General features: G+C 39.6%; 1 protein-coding gene and 1 long non-coding RNA gene across 7 annotated transcripts in view; one reads left to right on the forward strand and one right to left on the reverse strand.

Annotated features, from left to right (window-relative positions):
* The window catches only part of LOC106086479 (nucleolar protein dao-5), a 151,798-nt gene that overhangs the window by 45,833 nt on the left and 82,586 nt on the right, over positions 1-23,379 (reverse strand). For 2 of the 6 annotated variants that reach the window (XM_013251187.2, XM_013251178.2), the window contains exon 2: positions 22,838-22,946. The gene's annotated coding sequence lies outside the window, so the exon portion shown is untranslated. Of the gene's footprint in view, positions 1-22,837; positions 23,322-23,379 lie in introns of those variants that run through there. The other 4 variants (XM_059371037.1, XM_013251170.2, XM_013251194.2 and 1 more) reach the window with 4 other exon arrangements.
* The window catches only part of LOC131998582 (uncharacterized), a 211,953-nt gene that overhangs the window by 30,706 nt on the left and 157,868 nt on the right, over positions 1-23,379 (forward strand). Inside the window, exon 2 of the long non-coding RNA XR_009396368.1 lies at positions 15,758-15,774. This is a non-coding gene — a long non-coding RNA (uncharacterized LOC131998582). The remainder of the gene's footprint in view (positions 1-15,757; positions 15,775-23,379) is intronic.

The following is a 23,379-nucleotide window of genomic DNA, read 5'->3' on the forward strand; positions in this document are numbered from 1 at the left end:
CCACATTTATTATCCGATGATGCTAAAAATTAGGGACAATGAGTTGTGTTAGGCCCTTGGTCATCCTTCTTCAATTTGGCCCAGATCGGTCCAGATTTGGATATAGCTGCCGTATAGACCCATCCGCCGATTTAGGGTCTTAGGCCCATAAAAGCCACATTTATTATCCGATGATGCTAAAAATTCCGGACAGTGAGTTGTGTTAGGCCCTTCGGCATCCTTCTTCAATTTGGCCCAGATCGGTCCAGTTTTGGATATAGCTGTTGTATAGACCGATCTCTCGATTTAAGGTTTAGGGCCCATAAAAAGCGCATTTATTATCCAATGTCGCCGAAATTTGGGGCATAAGGTATGCATTTTCACCGGATTTTGACGAAATGTGGTTTTCATATATACCCGAGTTGGTGGGTATCCAAAGTTCGGCTCAGCCAAAATTAAAACCTTTTTGTACCCTCCACCATAGGATGGGGGTATACTAATTTCGTCATTCTGTTTGTAACTACTCGAAATATTCGTCTAAGAGCCCATAAAGTATATATATTCTTGATCGCCGAGACATTTTATGTCGATCAAGCCATGTCCGTCCGTCTGTCTGTCGAAAGCACGCTAACTTTCGAAGGATTAAATGTAGCCGCTTGAAATTTTGCACAAATACTTCTTATTAGTGTAGGTCGGTTGGGATTGTAAATGGGCCATATCGGTCCATGTTTTGATATAGCTGCCATATAAACCGATCTTGGGTCTTGACTTCTAGAGCCTCTAGAGTGCGCAATTCTTATCCGTTTGGAATGAAATTTCGCACGACGTGTTTTGTCATGATATCCAACAACTATGCCAAGAGTGGTTCAAATCAGTCTATAACCTGATATAGCTGTCATATAAACCGATCTTGGGTCTTGATTTCTTGACCCTCTAGAGGGCGCAATTATTATCCGATTGGAATGAAATTTCGCATGACGTGTTTCGTTATGACCCCCAACAGCTGTGCCACGTATGGTTCAAATCGGTCCATAAATTGATATAGCTGCCATATAAACCGATCTTGGGTCTTGACTTCCAAGAGTTAAGTTAGGTTCAAATCGGTTCATAACCTGATATAGCTGCCATATAAGCCGATCTTGGGTCTGACTTGTTCAGCCTCTAGAGGGCGCTATTCTTAACCGAATGGAATGAAATTTTGCACGACGTGTGTTGTTATGATATCCAATAAGTGTGCCCAGTATGGTTCAAATCGGTCCATATATTGATATAGCTGCCACATAAACCGATCTTGGGTCTTGACTTCTTGAGCCTCTAGAGGACGCAATTCTTATCCGATTTGAGTGAAATTTTGTACGACGTGTTTCGCTATGACCTCCAACAGCTGTGCTAAGTTAGGTTCAAATCGGTTCATAACCTGATATAGCTGCCATATAAACCGATCTGGGATCTTGACTTCTTGAGCCTCTAGAGGTCGCAATTATTATCCGATTTGCCTGAAATTTTGCACGACGTGTTTCGCTATGACCTCCAACAGCTGTGCTAAGTTAGGTTCAAATCGGTTCATAACCTGATATAGCTGCCATATAAACCGATCTGGGAACTTGACTTCTAGAGGTCGCAATTATTATCCGATTTGCCTGAAATTTTGTACGACGGATTCTCTCATGACCATCAACATACGTGTTTATTATGCTCTGAATCGGTCTATAGCCTGATACAGCTTCCATATAAATCGATCTCTCTATTTTACTTCTTGAGCCCCCAAAGGGCGCAATTCTTATTCGAATTGGCTGACATTTTACTCAGGTCTCCAACATATAATTTAATTGTGGTCCGGTTTTTTGCCTAAGAACAGATGCCGGGAAAAGAACTCGACAAATGCGTTCCATGGTGGAGGGTATATAAGACTCGGCCCGGCCGAACTTGGCACACTTTTACCTGTTACTTATTTCAGATGGCACAGTACTTCACAAGTGTCGCCAGCATTAGTAGAGAATAGCCACTGAAGAATTTTTTTTTTATATTCTTGCTGAATTCGTATTCAGGCGTACGGCTATGGCCATTTCGTGTATGAAAATATGTTTGCCATATCGACCTTCCTACCCATCCATCCGTGCTTATAGTTGTCTTTCTGTTCGCCCTTCAGGCCGTCCGTCCTTCCATCCATCTTTCGGTTTTTCCATTCTTCGTTAGCACGATAGCATTCTAACGAACGAAGGTATTCGCTTCAAATTTTTCACAGATCGCCTAATGGGCCATTTCGTTTCAAATTTTGATACTTCTCCCATATAAACCGACCTTCCGATTTAACACTGAAATTCCTTAATTTTTGCGCCATTTGGTTGGTGAAAATAGGGCCTTTATCATTGGTTTGTTTTCCCGCGAAAGAAAAATTTCTATAGATTTTTTCAAATCATTGCAGAAGGTCAAAAATGTAACCCTGTTTTGCACTTGGCAAAATTTTATTAGCTTGTTGTCTAGTTTTTTTTTTTTTCTATTAACAAAATTTCGGGTTTTGTTTTCTTTTTCGTCATGTCTTTGGGCTGCGCATGAGCACACAAATATTCGGCTCCGTTGCGCTTTAATTGACGCTGTTAGCCGCTGCTGCTCAGTTGGGGAGCTGTAGCAGCGGCAGATGCTATCGCATGTAGACTTGACACTTTGTAGCAGATGAATGTTAATTTTTATCGATTCAATGAGTAAAAATTCAAGGTCATAACTCCCAAAGAAAAAAAAAAAAAAAACAACAACAGCTAACGTCTGTCTCTAGGGTCTTCCCTCCAATAATAATTTATGGAGCTGCTGGTTTTTGTTGATCTCAGTTTTTTCGTTAGCATGCATAAATAAATTAATTTGTTTGGAAAACAAATTAATAGATGCCATATGTCTTCAATGGTCGACCAGGTGTAATAAAATGTTTGGGTACATATCTCAACACCTCTTCTTAGCATGACTCTGGTCATGTACGACTGCTATTTTGGATAACACATCAATAAAATGCAAATATTTTGAGAATTAAATGTGGAGTATTTCTGGGTTGTAAATCACTCGATAGTGGAACTAAAACTGTAGTTTGCTTTTAGAAATGCTAATTAATTGTCTTATGCCATAGATATAGCCTTTTGGCGTTGGAACTTTGCTAGTGGGTTTCTTTGCATTCCACATTTTCTTTTGTCTTGAGGCTCTTTGAGGCTATAACTTTGTGTGGCACGGCATCCACAGCTTAGCTCAGCGATTTACGATTTCCTCGTTGGATAGAAAATTTTCGCATTTACCATAAATTCACTTTATCGCAATTCCGGTTTATTTGTTTGTAATGTTTTATTCATTCAGCGGCTCACTCAACCCTGCCGTCAATCGTCTCCCATTTGTTTCGTATGCCATGCCTTATGGTGTTTACTTAATTATACCCTCCACCATAGGATAGGGGTATACTAATTTCGTCATTCTGTTTGTAACACCTCAAAATATGCGTCTAAGACCCCATAAGGTATATATATTCTTGGTCTTCATGTCATTTTAAGGCGATCTAGCCATGTCCGTCCATGTTTTGATATAGCTGCCATATAAACCGATCTTGGGTCTTGACTTCTTGAGCCCCTAGAGGGAGCATTTCTTATCCGATTTTACTGAAGTTTTGCAGTGTGAAGTTTTGGGTAGCACTTCCAACAACTACGCTGTGTAAGGTTTAAACAGGTCCATGTTTTGATATAGCTGCCATATCAACCGATCTTGGATCTTGACTTCTAGAGCCTCTAGAGGGTGGAATTCTCGTCCGATTGAACTCAAATTTGGCACGTAGTGTTTTGATATCATTTTCAACAACTAAATCGGTTTATAATCTGGTATAGCTGTCATAAAAACCGATCTTGGATCTTGACTTCTTGAGCCAATAGAGCACTCAATTCTCATCTGATTTGGCTGAAATTTTGCATGAGGTGTTTTGTTATGCCATCCAATAACTGTGCTAAGTATGGCGTAAGTCGGTATAGAACCTGATAGAGCTGTCATATAAACCGATCTGGGATCTTGACTTCTTGAACCTCTAGAAGGCGCAATTCTCATCCGATTAGGCTGAAATTTTGTACAACGGCTTCTTTCATGACCTTCAACATACGTGTCTATTATGGTCTGAATTGATCAATGGCTTGATACAGCTCCCATATCCCGATTTTGCTTCTGGAGCCCCTACAAGGCGCAATTTTTATCCGAATGAACTGAAATGTTACACTATGACTTCTACAATGTTCAGCATTCATTTATGGTCCGAATCGGACTATAACTTGATATAGCTCCAATGGCATAACAGTTCTTATTCAATATTCTATGTCTGTCTAAAAAGAGATACCGCGCATAGAAGTCGACAAATGCGATCCATGGTGTAGGGTATATAAGATTCGGCCCGGCCGAACTTATTTTTTTTAATTGTTTTTTTTTTTGTATTGTGTTTTTGTGGCAGATCTGTTTCTTCTTCTTCTCCTTTCGTTGCTAATTTAAAATTGTTTTTATTTTTTTTTTTGCTTTTGCATATAACTCGAGTTTGAAATAAAAAAGTTAATTAAATCTGTGTTGGTTTATTTCTTTTTGTATCATTTGTGTGGACAAGTATGCAAAACATCACTGCCGTTTGGTGTTTTTTTGTTATGAAACACTTTTTGTAGCCGGCACCTGAATAACAACTATCTTCCTTTTGCCGGATTTGGTTAAAAGTTAATTATTATTGTGGGTGATTTTGTTGGCTTTTGTTTTTTTTTTTTAAGAATCACTTCTAAGAATTCATTGGCTTACAATGATTGAAGTCAGCTAATGGAAGTTTAATGATAAAAGTTAATTAATTGGTGTATGTGTTTGGTCTATAGAAGGAAATATTGGGTTGCCCAAAAAGTAATTGCGGATTTTTTATATAGTTCACAGCTTGTGACTCCTAGGCACTAGGAAATTTTGCACAAATACTTTTTATTAGTGTAAGTCGGTTGGGGTTGTAAATGGGCCAAATTGGTCCATGTTTTGATATAGCTGCCATATAAACCGATCTGGGATCTTGACCTCTTGAGCCTCTAGAGGGCGCAATTCTCATCCGAATTGATGAAATTTTGCACGCAGTGTTTTGCTGTTACTTACAACAGCTGTGCTAAGTATGGTTCAAATCGGTTCATAAACTGGTATAGCTGCCATATAAACCGATCTTGGATCTAGACTTCTTGAGGTACTAGAGGGCGCTATTCTTATCCGATGTGGCTGTAATTTTGCATGTGGTGTTTTGCTGTTTGTTTTTTGACTGTGCTAAGTATGGTTCAAATCGGTTCATAAACTGGTATAGCTGCCATATAAACCGATCTTGGATCTAGACTTATTCAGCCACTAGAGGGCGCAATTCTTATCCGATTTGGCTGTAATTTTGCATGTGGTGTTTTGCTGTTTGTTTTTTTACTGTGCTAAGTATGGTTCAAATCGGTTGATAAACTGGTATAGCTGCCATATAAACCGATCTTGCGTCTTGACTTCTTCAGTCACTAGAGGGCGCAATACTTATCCGATGTGGCTGTAATTTTGCACGTGTTGTTTTGCTGTTACTTACAACAGCTGTGCTTAGTATGGTTCAAATCGGTTGATAAACTGGTATAGCTGCCATATAAACCGATCTTGGATCTTGACTTCTTGAGCCACTAGAGGGCGCTATTCTTATCCGATGTGGCTGTAATTTCGCACGTGTCGTTTTGCTGTTACTTCTAACAACTGCGCTTAGTATGGTTCAAATCGGTTGATAAACTGCTATAGCTGCCATATAAACCGATATGGGATCTTGATTTCTTGAGCCTCTAGAGGGCGCAATTTTCATCCGATTTGGCAGAAATTTTGTACAACGGCTTCTCCGATGACCTTTAACGTACATGTTCAATATGGTCTGAATCGATCTATAGCTTGATAGAGCTCCCATATGAACCGATCTACCGATTTTGCTTCTTGAGCCCCTACAAGGCGCAATTCTTATCCGAATGAACTGAAATATTACACAAAGACTTCTACAATGTTCAGCATGCTATTCATTTATGGTTCGAATCGGAATATAACTTGATATAGCTCCAATAGCATAACAGTTCTTTTTCATTATTCTTTGTTTGCCTATAAGAGATACCGCGCAAAGAACTCGACAAATGCTATTAATGGTGGAGGGTATATAAGATTTGGCCCGGCCGAACTTAGCATGCTCTTACTTGTTATACCATACACCATTAATGTGGTACAGGGTATTATAACTTAGTGCATCTGTTTGTAACACCCGACTGATCGACCGACCGATCGACTCAGAATCTCTTTCTGATTCGATTTAGCTATGTCCTTCTGTCTGTACAGGTCCCAATTTTCATCCGATCGTCTTTAAATTTGGTATGGGCATGTTTTTCGGCCTAGAGACAAAGCCTATTGAAATTGGAAAAAGTCGGTTCAGATTTAGGTATAGCTCTCATATATATTTTCGTCCGATTTTGAGAAATATTGCAATAGAGAGTTACTTTGTAAACCGATTCGCTCGAAATTTGGCAGGAAGGATTTTTTTATGACTCTCGATATTAGTGGTAAGTTTCATAGAAATCGGCCCAGATTTATATATAGCTGTCATATATATATATATCGCTCGATTTTCACTCCTAGAGTCACATAAAGCGGATTTATTGGCCCAACGCGCTCATTTGTTAACCGATTCTCTCGTAATTTGGCAGGAAAGATTTTCTTATGACTCTCGACATTGCTGGTGAATTTAATAGAAATTGGGCTAGATTTAGATATAGCTGTCATGTATGTATATCGCTCGATTTTCATTTCTAGAGCCGCTGCAAGGGCATTTTTTAAGCAATCTTGCCAAAATTTTGCACAACGCTTTTCTCGACGAGTACCACATGAGAAGTCTGAGAAGTTTGCTCGAAATCGGTTTAGAATTAGATATAGCTCCCATATATATGTTCGTCAAATTTTGGGTAATTTGCAACAACGTTGTCATTTGTGAACCGTAGTTTTTATAATTTGAACATATTTGCTCGAAATGTGATAGGGATTGTTTAATAACCCATCTGAAAACATCCGACGATGTCCATCAAAATTGTTTCAGAATTAGACATAGCTCCCACTTTGTATCTAAAGGGTAGGTGTAGGGTGTTATAAAGTAGGCACCGTCCGATTTTTGTCGGACGGTGCCTACCATTTGAAAATTATAATGGGGTCCGCCCATTAAAGTTTGGATGTTAGATCTGCTTCATTCTCTTGGTGTTGGTGGTGGATTGGAGTAGCCAAACCCTTTGCACCGAAAGTGGATATGAGATTCATATTCTACTCCCAAAAACCAAATTTTGAGCTATATATTGCTATAATTTAACCAAACAAACAAACTTACAAACAGACAACGCGTACTCTGTTTCTGGCTCAATAGGTACGTAAATAAGCGGAACTGTCGATTTTGGAGTGAAGATCAGCCAGAAGCATTTCAAGAGCTACCAATGCATCCCGAAAAAATCACAGTTTAGTGGGGTTTATGGGCGAGTGCCACCATTGGACCGTACTTCTTCAAAGATAATGCGAATCGTAATGTAACTGTGAATGGTGAGCGCTGCCATGAGATGATATCCAACTTATTTTTGCCCAAAATGCAAGAGCTTCACTTGCATGACATGAGATTTCAACAAGACGCTGCCATATGCCACACAACACACGTTACAATGGACTTATTGGAAGGCGAGTTCACGTTCGGAACCGACCAATTGCGATTTAACGCCTTCAGGCTATTTTTGGTGAGGCTATGTTAAAGCTCATGTCTATACAAACAAACCCGCTTCAATTTACGTATTGGAAGACAACATTGAAACATTTGTTCATGGGATGCTAGAGTATGCCAAGATTGGACTAAGCGGATGGACCATTTGAGGCACAGTCACGGTCAACATTTGCATGAAATGGTCTTCAAACATATACGGACCGTACTATCGATTCAAATAAAGATTTCATGAATTTTTCTGAATTTTATGTTTTTTTTTTAATTTTTCCTATTCCTATTCCTATTTTCTATTTTACTACCAAGTACCTTTTATTGCTGTCCTATTAGATTCTGATCGTCCTTCATACATTATTTTTAATGCCTTTTAATTTTTTGGTTGGTATAGGGAGCCCTTCGACATATCCTTTCATTTGAGTTTAATATATTCTTGTTCGTCCTACATGACCTTAGTGTTGTTTTAATTGCAAGGAGAGGGTCGCTTCGTCTCATGCTAAGACCCAAAGACAATTTATTTGAGTCCTTAATTGTCGCGACATACATGTCCTGTTGAGCGGCTGGACGGCAGGACGTTACCCAGATTCTTGAATCCTTATATCAACATTAGATTCGAACTCTACTGACATAGAACACATTATCCCGATCGAACTACACGTCCTATTGAAGGGTATTTAGTGGGCCGGTCCCAGAATCTCTCCCAAATGTGTATACCAGATTCGTAGTCATCTCCCAAAGGCCTTTCATTTGATATGCATTTTGTGACGTTGGACATTCGTGCCCGTTTCGGGGGTTTTGGGGTTAGGAAGGCCCCGTAGACGCCTTGGACTAAATTCTTATAACAGATGTGTACTAAACTTTCAAACACCTTTCATAGCCGTATTGTCCCAATCGGCAAATATGTCCTGTTGAGGGGTTGTGGAAGCACCTAAGGAATAAATTTTTACATCAGATTTTTGCTGCAATTTGAAATACCTTTCATTTGATATCTATATTGTCCCAATCGGTAAATATGTCCTGCGTGGTAGTTTTGGGGGGTGGGGAGGCTCCTCAGACACTAAGGAATACAATTTGTATGTCATATATGTACTCTACTTTTATATAACTTTAATTTGGTATGGGTACCGCCCAAAGCGGTTAAAGTGTCTTTTTGGGTGGGGGGGACCTCCCGACATTAAAGGTGACATTTTTATGCCAAGTTCGTACTCTACTTTAAATTACCTTTCATTTGATACCCATACTGTCCCAATCGATAAACCTGTCCGTTCGGGTGGGGCGTCCCCCCAGGTTTTTTGATACCAAAATTTTATACCAATTTCGTGTTTTTCGGTACTATAAGAAGGCAAGCGAAATTTCGCTTAAATCGGTGTACCTATCTCGGAGATCTGGAGTTTTTGAAAATGGTGGTATGGAGCAGGGTTCGACTCCTATACGGTTATCAAAATATTTAGTACTAACTATACCGTTTTTGAGTCTATACGGAAGAGACAAACAAACAAAGCGCAACAATTTCATTTTTATACCCACCACCTTAGGATGGAAGTATACTAATCTAGTCATTCCGTTTGTAACATCTCGGAATATTCATCTAAGACCCCATAAAGTATATATATTTTTGATCGTCTCGTCGTTCTGAGTCGATCTAGCCATGTCCGTCCGTTCGTCCGTCCGTCTATCGAAATCACGATAGCGGTTGAACGCGTAAAGCTAGCCGCTTGAAATTTTGCACAGATACTCAATATCGATATAGATCCTTGGGGATTGCAAATGGGCTATATCTCCAGATTTGACTTCTTGAGCACCTGGAATCCGTAATTTTTGTCCGATTTGGCTGAAATTTTGCATGTGGTTTTCCGTTATGATTTCCAACAACTGTGTCAACGACGGTCCAAATCGGTCTTTACTCTGATTTAGCTCCCATATAAGCCGATCTCACAACTTGATTTCATGAGCCCCTGGAAGCCGCAATTTTTTTTCTGTCTGGCTGAAATTTTACATGTAGTGTTTTGCTATGACTTTCATTAAACTGTGTCAAGTACGGTCCAAATCGGTCTATATCCTGATATAGCTTCGATATAAGCCAATCTCCCGATTATACTTCTTGTACCTCTAGAGGGCGTAAATTTATCCGATTTGGCTGAAATTTTACGCCGTGACTTTTTCTGTGACTTCTAATATACTTGCGTAGTATGGACTGAATCGGTCTGAAACCTGATATAGCTCCCATATTTCCCCATTATACGTCTTGAGCCGCTAGAGGGCGTAATTTATTGATTAAATAACTTTAAAAAAAATCATCATTTCTATTGAAAAGCCCTTGAATACGATACAAATAAAAACTAATATATTGTCATTTATTTGCACCAATTCAACTGGCGCTGCAAGAGGCTTTAACTCTCCCTCGCATCGTTATTTAATGATGCGGCAACACTTCCAACTTTTTCGCACGGCAAACATCTTGAGAAAAGTGTTGCTAATAATGAAGAGAAATGTGCGCAAGCGCCAAGACTTAAGCGCCAGCGTTTTGATTGAAAATGAAAGCCATAATGCTTATGGTTTTGCTTTTCTTTTGAAGAAAGTTACATTGGCAGAAAAATGTTATAATTTTTATTTTTCTTTTGCACAAAACTCCTTTTTTCTTCAATGAGATTTCTCATAGCATCATAAGAGGGATTAAATAGTTCACGTTATAAAATGAAATGCATTATGCTCAAATTGTCTACTTTAATGCTTGTTTAAATTCCTTAATGTAGACATGGTGTAGCATAATGCAACAGAGCGTGAAAATTATTCCACTATATGATGCCGTTAGTGGGATCTTAATGGCCTTGTTGACACCCTTACCACATAATAAATCAGCAAGGGGTGCAAACGTGGGTATAAGCTTGCCCACTCAGAGGGGCTTAAGTGAAACCGCACGTCTCAACTACGATTTAATCCAAAATGTTGATCTTAGATTAATTTCGTTTTGGTTCTTTAAGGAAATCCCCTCCTTTTTGTTTTTAATGATGTTCGAAGATAATATTTTATGCATACAATTATAGACTTTCATCTGTCCCAAATGTACGATTTTGAATAATATTCTGGTCACCCAAAATTTAAACTCAATTTGTACTGGTTACCAAATTTTGAGAGCTTTAGCTCACTCCGTTAAGAAAGTACCATCTAATACGTTTGAGTACCAATATATAGGAATAAAAGATATCTTCTAGTCGCCCAATATATTCTTTCAAATAGTACATTTTCTTCCACATGTCGTATTTTTGTCAAGACTGCTATAATGTTTGTCAAATTGCTTAATTTTAGCAGTCCCCATTCGCTGTTGGCGAAGATAAGTTATTTCGCACTTTTTGGTACCAAAATATACAAATTTAGTATGGATCATTTAGTCATCCATTATATATTTCCTTCTTGTACCTACATGTCGAATTCCAGACCTCTAGCTCCATCTATGCAGAACGTACGAAATGGTACCAATTTGGTACCAAAATGTACAAATTTTTAATAGAACATTTAGTCACCTATCGTATACATACCTAGATGCCAAATTTCAGATATTCAAAGAATCTATGAAGAAAGTACCAAGTGGGTACCAAATAGTACGAATTTTGTATACATCATTTAGTCATCCGTCATTTATTTCTTTAGTTGTACCTACATGCCAAATCTTGGACCTATAGCTCCAACTATAAAAAGTACCTTATAGTACTAATTTTGGTACCAAAATGTTTGAATTGTGAAATATAATTTCGACACCTTCATATATTTCTGAGTTTTACTTTCATGCCAAATTTCAGACCTTCAGACCATCTATGAGGAAGTACCAAGTGGTACCACTTTTGGTACCACATCCCTCATTTATTTCTTAGTCGTACCTACATGCGAAACTTCGGACTTCTAGCTCCAACTATAACGAAAGTACCAAATAGTACCAATTTTGATACCAAAGTGTTCGATTTTTGAACAAATCATTTAGTCGCTCATCATATATTTCTAAGTTTTTTACCTACATGCCAAATTTCAGACCTCCAGCTCCATCTGCACAGGAAGTACCAAATGGTAACAATATTGGTACCAAAATGTACGAATTGTAAAAAGATCATAGTCACCCATCATATTTGTCCTTGTTGTATGTATATACCAAATTTCAGACCTCTCACTCCATCTGTACAGAAAGTACCAAATGGTACCAAACGTACGTATTCTCCCGTTACCAGTTCTATTTTTCCATTCTTTCTTTCACCCTCATCCTTTGGCACCAGATGTCTTTTTCATATTTCAAAATGTCAAATTTCATATTACAAAATTCTACCTCTATCCATCCGACCTGCACAAAGTTCACCCATTTCGTATCTTGTTGGTACTTTTTTTAGTACCAAAATTCACAAATTTCCAATAACTCTTATAGTCACCCAGTTCAGTTTACAAAGAAAGTACCAAATAGTACCAATTTCGGTCCTAAACGTACTATTTCTCCCACGATCTTTCAAAATTGATTTTACTAAACCTTAATTATGTTATTGGGCTCTTTAATTTGAGCCCAATAACATAATTCTAGCCCTTTCCGTTCGCGCTGGGCTAGAATTCGTACTTTTTAGTACAAAAACGTAGGAATATCACCAAATCCAGCCTCATCCCATGCCTATAGCCCAAGACCTCGTGCAAAATTTCATGATTCTAGATTGAGCCGTTTAGGCTGGGCTACGGGTGGGACCCTCCCCCGTGTGGGATCCTCCCCCGTGTGGGATCCTCCCCCGTGTGGGATCCTCCCCCGGGTGGGATCCTCCCCCGGGTGGGATCCTCCCCGGGTGGGACCCTCCCCGGGTTGTGACCCTCCCCAGGTGGGACCCTCCCCGAGTGGGACCCTCCCTGAGTGGGACCCTCCCCGGGTGGGACCCTCCCCGGGTGGGACCCTCCCCGGGTGGGACCCTCCCCGGGTTGTGACCCTCCCCAGGTGGGACCCTCCCCGAGTGGGACCCTCCCCGGGTGGGACCCTCCCCCGAGTGGGACCCTCCCCCGAGTGGGACCCTCCCCCTTACCTCATTTTCAAAAAAGCCAGATTTCGGAGATGGGTGCACCGATTAAAGTGAGAGGACGTATGCCACCTTATGATACCCCAAAAACACGAAATTGGTAAAAAAAAATTTGGGTTAAACAGCCAAAACCCATCGGACGGACATGTTTACCGATTGGGACAATATGGGTATCAAACGAAAGGTATTTAAGAGTAGAGCACGTGCCTTTGGCCCAAGACCTCGTGCAAAATTTCGTGATTCTAGCTTGAGCCGTTTGAGCTGGACCACGGGGGGAGGGGGGGATCTCGAAGATGGCTACACCTATTAAATTAGCAAAAAAAAAAGGTGGGGTAAAATAACTTGGGGGACTCCCCACCCCAAAAAACCCACAGGACGGACATGTTTACCGACTGGGGCAATATGGGTATCAAACGAAAGGTATTTAAGAGTAGAGTACAGACTTGGTATACAAATTTCATCCAAAGTGTTCGGGGGGCCCCCACCCCCCAAAAAAAACCTACAACATAACTCTTTCACCGTTTTGGGCTATATGGGTATCAAATAACAGGTATTTAAAAGTAGAGTACAAATCTGACATAAAAATTTATTTCTTGGTGTCTAACGGGCCTCCGCACCCCCAAAACTTTACAGCAGGGCATATTTGCCAATTGGGACAATATGGATATCAAATAAAAGGTGTTAAGAAGTTATAGCATGTAATTATGTTATAAGAATTTGGTCCAAGGTGTCTTTGGGGCCTCCCCAACCCCAAAAACTCCCAAAACGGGCATGAATGTCCAACGTCCCAAAATGCGTATCAAATGACTGGTCTTTGGGAGTTGACTACGAATCCGGTATACACAGTTCGATTCTGGGTTTTATGAATGCGGAGTGTAGACTGAGGAGGATCTCCGACTAACTGTCACCAGTGCCATTCATCCTGGGAGGAATGAATGGAGGATGAATACTGTGCTTGAGATGAATGAGACCTTGATCTACACGGATGGCTCCAAGATGTACTCAGGGACTGGATTGGGGGTGTATTCTGATGCACTCAATATCAGTATGTCTCTGAGACTGCTGGACGAGGGAACAGTCTTTCAGGCAGAGGTCTTTGCCAATGCAGTGGCCGCAAGGGAAATTCTGGTAAGGCATTTACAGCCCTCGAAACTCAGATGTGGACGGAATGGCGGCGCTCAAGGCTTTAGGATCGAGGATGGTGAGGTTGAGATGTGTGACGGATTGTTTGGAGTCCCTAGATAGGCTCCGGGCCCACGATGTGAAGCTGACATGGGTTCCTGGACATGAGGGGATGAGAGGAACGAGAACTCCAGCAGGGGTTGATCTGCGCCGGGCGGACCAGTCACCGGTTTTGCCTACGTTCCATTTGTCGAGCTACTGAACACAGTAAAGGGGATAGCCAAGGCGGCGTCGGTGGCGAGTTGGGACTCGGTGGATGGTAGCCGAATTGCAAAGGCGCTATGGCCGGTCATCAACCGGAGGAGTACGAGATAGTTGCTGGCGTTCGATAAGAGCTCGATGAAAACCTTGCAGGGGTCATAATCGGACACTGTGCCATAGTCCGCATGGCGGTGAGCATGGGAATACAGCATAATGATTCCTGCAGGAGTTACCTCGATGAGGATGAAAAGGAGACTATTGACCACTTGCTGTGTTCATGTCCGAGTCTGCAGGGATGTAGGCGATGTCGCCAGGAGGGCTTCAACTGCGCCAGGCGGATCAGTCACCGGTCTTGTCTATGCTACATTTGTCGAACTACTTAACACAGTAGAGGGTATGGCCAGGGCGGCGTCGGTGACGAGGTAAGACTCGGTAGATGGTTGCCGGACTGTAAATGCGCTATGGCCGGTCATCGACCGGAGGAGGACGAGAGAGTTGCTGGCGTTCGATAAGAGGTCGATGAGTACTTTGACAGGGGTCATAACCAGACACTGTGCCATAGGCCGCATGGCGTCGCGCAGGGGAATACAGCACAATGACATCTGCAGGAGTTTCCTCGATTAGGATAAGGAGGAGACTATTGAGCACTTGCTGTATTGATGTCCGGGTATGCAGGCACGTAGGCTTTACTTTCTGGGGAGTCGTTTCTTCTGTAATCTGGGTGAACTTGCGAACGTACCTCTAGTAGGTCTCCTGAGATTTGTTGAAAGAACAGGTTGGTTCCAAAGGGGGGTGGGTGCCAAAAGCTCCGGCGTAGGTACATCCCTGCTTGCGTGGGGATGGGCGTTTCTCCAGCCCCGCTTGGGTACTCCATTCCTCCAGTCTTTCTTTTATTCGTGTATAACTTCTAGTATGAGGGATCACATCTTCTTTCACTTCCCTTTTGTTCTAGGGTATCACAATGCGCCAGACTGGCCTCCGAGTGAGCTTACCTTTGGTGGGAAACCCACTCGACTGAACCTAACCTTGTTTGTTAATAGTAAATCAAAAACATAAGTTTGATATTCTTATTAAGGTTCGGATATCTATGGGTGTCAGCTCCAAAACCCGTCAAAGGAAATATAAACCAATATTAACAATATGGGGCTCAAATGAAAGGAATTTGAGACTGGAGCATTAATCTGATATACCCCCAAAAATACCCGCATACCGGATCTATTGACCGACAACAGCAATGATATCCACATTGGGGCGAAATATCTGCAAGGTCGTACCAGCACCCCAAAACAGGACTTATTTCCTGACCGTGCCAATATAGGGCTCACACAAGAGAGAATAAGAGAGTGTAAGAAAGCGCAGCGGAGCGGGCCCTGTCCAGCAGCTTGTACAATATAACAATGAGTTTAAGCTTGAATCGGACTGCACTCACTGATATGAGAGAAGTTTGCCCCTGTTCCTTAGTCGAAGGTTCAAGGGCAAAATTTTCAAATTTTCAAAGTTTCAGAGATTTACAGTATTGAAAAACTTTTAAAAGACTCTCCTTTAAACACTGTTACATGCACAGAATCAAGTAAATGTTTCTCTTTTCTCTTTTTTTCAGCACCAATCAAGAAAATGGTAAGTCGCATAAATCTAAATCATATCTCGAAAATTTTTGATATTGTAGGCATTCCATATTTATAAAGGGATTTAAATTTGGTTGGCTTCTCGTATTATATTACCGTTGGCACCAGAAGTCAACAACAAATCTACTACATTTTTGGAATTTGCTTGAACTATGGCATGTAGTAGAACCATCATATAAAAATCCATCGCCTCCACAATTGAGTCAAATTTGTTTCAGCAACATTTTCGAGAATATTCAGCAACATTTTCGAGAATATTCTTAAGATTAACATTGACATTTCAGTCTAAAGAAATGTTTCATGTCATTCAAAAGACCGCTTCATTCTATTGTTTTGGTTTGTTTTTTTCATCTTAATGCGACAGGCTAATTAAGAAGTGAATATTGCTAATATTAATGAGCAGGCCAGATAATAAAATGTGGCTTTTGGTATTAAATTAAATCCACTCGTCATTTCAGCTAAGCTTAATATAAAACTGTCGTTTCATAAAACTATTGAATGCCAATCAACTCTTGACATACATTTAAAGTACCTAATTACATATAGATGTAGGATTATAATGAAAAGTTCTGGAAATTTATTTGATGCGGTAGTGAGATGAGTCAAAACTACTAAGCTAATCTGCTACACCACTTTGATGTGAACCAAAATCAAAAAAAAATTCTATAACTTTGAAAGGATAAAAACACTTTCAAATTTTTTATGGAAAATCATAGTCGCTACTGGGTCCAGGAATGAACCCATCGACGGTACCTTTTCATCACAAAATAAGTGCTGAGCTATGGATTGCTTGCCAAAACACTTATTAAAGGATAAAAACACTTTCAAATTTTTTATGGAAAATCATAGTCGCTACTGGGTCCAGGAATGAACCCATCGACGACGGTACCTTTTCATCACAAAATAAGTGCTGAGCTTTGGATTGCTTGCCAAAACACTTATTAAAGGCCGATTTTATCTTTCTTTGCGGATATGTTAGTTTCATAGCAAGTTTGGGTTATTCAATTCAATATTTTGTTAGAAATTCGAATACTGGCGAGAACATGAGAAACAAAATCCGATTGTATACTAACCTACACCTACCCTACAAGAGCAAAGTGGGATCTATGTCTAATTTTGAACCAATTTTGATGGAACTCGGAGGATGTTTTCGGATGGTTTATTAAACATTCCGTATCAAATTTCGAGCAAATATGTACTGTAATAACTGACAACATTATTGAGAATTATCTAAAATCGGTCGAACATATATATGGGATCTGCATCTAAATCTGAACCGATTTTGAACAATGTTCTTAGATATTGTGGTAGGCGTCGAGGAAACCATTGTACAACATTTTGGCAAGATTGGTCGATAAATGCGCTTGCTGTAGCTCTGGGAGTGAAAATCGGGTAATAAATATACATGAGAGCTATGTCTGAATCTGAACCGATTTCTATGAAATTCATCAGGAATATCGAGAGTCAAGAAAAAAATCCCTCCTGCCAAATTTCAAGAGAATCGGTTAATAAATGAGCATTTTATTGCAATATTTCTCAAAATCGGACAAACATATATATGGGAGCTATATTTAAATCTGAACCGATTTCGAGCAAACTTCTTAGCTGTTGTAATAGTTTTCGAGGAAATCGTTGTGCAAATTGTTGGCAAGATTGGTCGATAAATGAGCTTACTGTGGCTCAGGGAGTGAAAATCGGGCGATAAAAATATATGAGAGCTATATCTAAAACTGAACCGATTTCTATGAAATTCAATATTAATGTCGAGAGTCAAGAGAAAATCCCTCCTGCCAAATTTCGATAGAATCGGTTAACAAATGAGCACTTTATTGCAAAATTTCTCAAAATCGGACAAACATATATATGGGAGTTATATCTAAATCTGAACCGATTTTGAGCAAACTTCTCAGGCATTGTGGTAGTCGTCAAAAAAAGCGTTGTGCAAAATGTTGGCAAAATTGTTCAATAAATGCGCTTGCAGTGGCTCTGGGAGTGAAAATCGGACGATAAATATATATGAGAGCTATATCTAAAACTGAACCGATTTCTGTGAAATTCAATATTAAAGTCGAGAGTCAAGATAAAAAGCCCTCCTGCCAAATTTCGAGAGAATCGGTTAACAAATGAGCACTTTATTGCAAAATTTCTCAAAATCGGACAAACATATATATTGGAGTTATATCTAAATCTGAACAGATTTCGACCAAACTTCATAGACATTGTGATAGTCGTCGAGGAAAGCGTTGTGCAAAATGTTGGCAAAATTGGTCAATAAATGCGCTTGCAGTAGCTCTAGAAGTGAAAATCGGGCAGTATATATATACCCAGCGGCGGAAAACAGTAGCTCTTCCCTAAAATTCTAACGAAAGTTGGCCTTACAAGACAGCTTATACACATTCGCACTCAACTTCTAGCATCTTGCATTATAGAAGACCTAAATGTTAGCATTTTGTGAGCCAATGAAATTGCCACTAGTCATTCCATGACAACTTCTGTCTCAACATTTGTCTCTTTACTTAGATTTTTACACCCTACACCACTGTGGTAAGAATATTTTGACTTTGTCCATTTGTTTCCACTCTTAGAAGCAGAGTGCTAGACTCCCATTGATACGCTTAGAAACTCTTTCTGATTCGATTTAGATATGTCTGTCTGTCGAAATCACGATAGCGTTTGAACAAACAAAGATATCCGCTTGAAATTTTTCAACGCTTCTTATCAGTGTAGGTCGTTGGGGATTGGAATTTTTTCCATATCGGTTCAAATTTGGATATAGGCCCCATATAAACCGATCCCCATTTTTGACTTATTGAGCTCCTAGAGGCCTCAATTTTCATCAGAATTGTCTAACATTTGCGTAAGTACTTCAATTTTGACTTCCAAAATTTGTGCTATGTGCGACCGGAATCGGTCTTAATACAGATATAGCCCCCATATTGACCGAATCCCGGATTTTACTTTTTTACCACTATATACTGATATAGTCCCCATATTAACCGACTCGAGGATTTGACTCTTAAGCACTTAGAAGCCGCAATTTTCACTTGAATCGGCAGAAATTTGGCACAACGACTTCTGTTCCGACTTCCAAAATCTGTACCATATATGATCCGAATCGGTCTATATACCGATATAGCCACATACATACATCAACCCTCAATTTTCCCTCATTTGGCTGAAATTTTGCACAAAGTCTACAGTGTACAGTCTAGTACAGTCCAGCTTCTGTGCCTAGTATGGTCTGTATTGTTCTACACACTCATAGGAGAAAGTTTGCTGAAAATAGCAAACACTGTCTGCTGAATATTATAAGTTAAGTTTGTTGCTATTACAGCAATTTCAGAGCAGCAGGCTGACAGCTGTAAAGTCTGTTCTGAAAATGGCTGCTGCTTAATTATGAAGAGGATCTGAGCAGAAACAAGTAAAAGCATGCTAAATTCGGCCGGACCAAATTTTATATACCCACCACCATGGATCGCATTTGTCGAGTTTTATTTCCGGTATCTCTTTTTAGGCAAACAAAGGATAAAAAATAAAAAAAGAATTGCTATGCTATTGGAGCTATACCAAGTTGTGATCCGATTCGGACAATAATTGAATTGAATGTTGGAGACCATAGTAGAAGTCACTGCCAAATTTCAGCCAAATCAAATAAGAATTGCGCTCTTTAGGGGTTCAAGAAGTGAAATCGGGAGATCGGTTTACAGGAAAGCTGTATTAGTCTATCGACCGATTCAGACCATATTTGACACATATGTTGAAGGCCATGGTAGAAGCCGTTGTTCAAAATTTCAACCAAATCGGATAATAATTGCGCCCTCTAGAGGCTCAAGAAGTCAAAATCCCATATCGGTTTATATGGCAGCTATATGAGGTTATTCGCGGATTTGAACCCTATTTGGCACAGTTGTTGGAAGTTATAATGAAACACGTCGTGCATAATTTCAACATCGGTCAAGAGCCTGATATAGGTCCCATAAAAACCGCTCACTCGATTTGACTTCTTGAGCCCATACAAGCCGCAATTTTTGTCCGATTTGGCTGAATTTTTGCACGTAGTATTCTGTTATGACTTCTAACAACTGTGGCATGTAAGGTCAAAATTGGTCTATTATCTGATATAGCTCCCATATAAACCGATCTCCCGATTTGACTTCTTGAGCCCCTGGAAGCCGCAATTTTTGTCTGATTTGGCTAAAATTTTGCATGCGGTGTTCTGTTATGAATTCTAACAACTGTGTTAAGCACGGTCCACATCGGTCTTTGACCTGATATAGCTCCCATATAAACCGATCTCCCGATTTGACTTCTTGAGCCCTTACAAGCCGTAATTTCTGTCTGATTTGGCTAAAATTTTGCATGCGGTGTTCTGTTATGACTTCCAAAAACTGTGTTAAGCACGGTCCACATCGGTCTATGATCTGATATAGCTCCCATATAAACCGATCTCCAGATTTGACTTCTTGAGACCTTACAAGCCGTAATTTTTGTCTGACTTGGCTAAAATTTTGCATGCGGTGTTCTGTTATGACTTCCAACAACTGTGTTAAGCACGGTCCACATCGGTCTATGACCTGATATAGCTCCCATATAAACCGATCAACCTGAATTGACTTCTTGAGCCCTTACAAGCCACAATTTTTGTCCGATTTGGATGCAATTTTGCATATAGTATTCTGTTATAACTTCCAACAACTGTGCCAAGTACGGTTCAAGTCGGTCTATAACGTGATATAGCTCCCATATAAACCGATATCCCGATTTGACTTCTAGAGCTCTTACAAGCCGCAATTTTTGCCCGTTTTGGCTGAAATTTTGCATTCTAACAACTGTGTTAAGCACGGTCCACATCGGTCTTTGACCTGATATAGCTCCCATATAAACCGATCTCCCGATTTGACTTCTTGAGCCCTTACAAGCCGTAATTTCTGTCTGATTTGGCTAAAATTTTGCATGCGGTGTTCTGTTATGACTTCCAAAAACTGTGTTAAGCACGGTCCACATCGGTCTATGATCTGATATAGCTCCCATATAAACCGATCTCCAGATTTGACTTCTTGAGCCCTTACAAGCCGTAATTTTTGTCTGACTTGGCTAAAATTTTGCATGCGGTGTTCTGTTATGACTTCCAACAACTGTGTTAAGCACGGTCCACATCGGTCTATGACCTGATATAGCTCCCATATAAACCGATCTCCCGATTTGACTTCTTGAGCCCTTACAAGCCGTAATTTTTGTCTGACTTGGCTAAAATTTTGCATGCGGTGTTCTGTTATGACTTCCAACAACTGTGCCAAGTACGGTTCAAGTCGGTCTATAACGTGATATAGCTCCCATATAAACCGATATCCCGATTTGACTTCTAGAGCTCTTACAAGCCGCAATTTTTGCCCGTTTTGGCTGAAATTTTGCACGTAGTGTTCTGTTATGACTTCCAACAGCTGTGGTATGTAAGGTCAAAATCGGTCTATAATCTGATATAGCTCCCATATAAACCGATCGCTCGATTTGATATCTTGAGCTCCTGGAAGCCGCAATTTTTGTCCGCTTTGACTGAAATTTTGCAAGTGATGTTTTTTTATGACTTCCAACAACTGTGGTAAGTACTGGCCAAATCGGTCAGGAACCTGATATAGCTCCCATATAAACCGATCTCCCGATTTGACTTCTTGGGCCCTTAAAACCCACAATTTTTGTTCGATTTGGCTGATATTTAGCAGGTAGTGTTCTGTTATGACTTCCAACAACTGTGTTATGCATGGTCCACATCAGTCTATAACCTGATAAAGCTCCCATAAAGACCTATCTCCCGATTTGACCCAAGAAGCCGCAATTTTTGTCCGATTTGGCTGAAATTTTGTACATGGTGTTTTGCTATGACTATCAACAACAGTGCCAAGTGAGGTCCAAATCGGTCTATAACCTGATATAGCTTCCATATAAACCGATCGCCCGATTTGACTTCTTGAACCCTACAAGCCGAAATTTTTATCCGATTTGGCTGAAATTTTTTGACTTCCAACAATTGTGCCAAATACGGTCCAAAACGGTCAAGGACCTGATATAGCTCCCATATAGACCGATTTCCTGATTTGACATCTTGAGCCCCTGGAGGCCGCAATTTTTGTCCGATTTGGCTGAAATTTTGGGTGTAGTGCTCCGTTATGACATCCAACAACTGTGCCAAGTACGGTCCCAAGCGGTGTGTAACCTGATATAGCTCCCGTATAAACCGCTCAGCCGATTTGACTTCTTGAGCCCTTACAAGCCACAATTTTTGTCTGATTTGGCTAACTGAATATTTGACTGTCCATGTTTGCGAAACATTTATGGTTTTAAAATATGAAATAGCCAAAAAATTAATTTCATAAAAATTTTGTAGGTTATTGGCTACTTTCGCATAACAAAATTTATGAAAATCTTTTTTTTATGGCAGCCAGTGTTGTATAATTGATTATTTAATTCATTTGTGAGTGAAATAACGGCACTTTTAATTCGCTCTAGTAGTCCTGCCTTTTGCAATTAGACCCAACAAAAAAATTATTAGATTTGTAGCGGCAAAAGTAGGGAGATAATCTTGAAAAAGACAGAAATCTACCAAAAACAAAAACTATTTCAGTTTTTCTTTGCATTTGTTGTTGTTATTTTGTATTTTCTGTAATGATATGCTTGGAATATTTTGCAAGTTGCGTGCTACTGCCTCCATCAACTGCATAAATGGAGGAGGCTGATGGTGATGATGATGACGAGGGTTTAAACAACCAGAAAAACAATTTTGAAATATTTTTTAAGGCATTTATACATAAAATTATACACTGCAATGGGTTGCTTTCGCAAAAATCCAAAAAACTAAAGAGACTACAAAGAAAAAATCAAAACGAAAGAAAAACACAAAAACCTAGACATTTTGCATGTTGCAATTGCAGCAACCCGAAAAAGAGCAATAAACTAGACAACATGGAGGGGCACAAAAGGCACAAAAAAAGACTAACTAAACGCCAAAGACATAATGTAACCCACAAAAGAAAAGTGAGATGAGGCGAAAGAAAACTTACCTTAAAATTGAAGAAGAAGTAAAGAAAAAGCAAGCTTAACAATAAATGCAAGGTAATCCACAAAATTCGGCTAGGCAGGGTGTTAATCCAAGGAACAAAACGCAAAAAACTAGAGAAAATGATTTCGGTTTAGTTTAACTGATAAGACTTTTAAAAATTTTAATTTCGAAAAAATTAAACATAAACTCATTTACAGCACGATTTCCTCTTATTTTTCTCTCTCTCTCGCTTTTTGCAATGATTGTTGTAATTTTTTTTTCGTAGGATAAAAGAAAATATCGTTAAAGAAAACAACGAAAACTGCGAAAATTGTTAAAAGGTAAAATGGCGAGAAAAATATTAAACACTCTCAGACCCACTCGCGCTTGCGCATGCGTATAAAAATAGACAACGAAATATTCAGACAGACACTTGTCATACAACAGATTTTTTTCTATAATTTTCTTAAAAATTTTTAATTCAAATTTTTTCAATCACTTTTTCATTTTTTTTGTAACATCTTTTTTTTTCTTGTTTCTCTCTTTTTTCTTAAATTTTTTATA

This window comes from Stomoxys calcitrans, chromosome 1, assembly GCF_963082655.1.
Source record: "Stomoxys calcitrans chromosome 1, idStoCalc2.1, whole genome shotgun sequence".
In the NCBI taxonomy this organism is placed as follows: Eukaryota; Metazoa; Arthropoda; class Insecta; order Diptera; family Muscidae; genus Stomoxys; species Stomoxys calcitrans.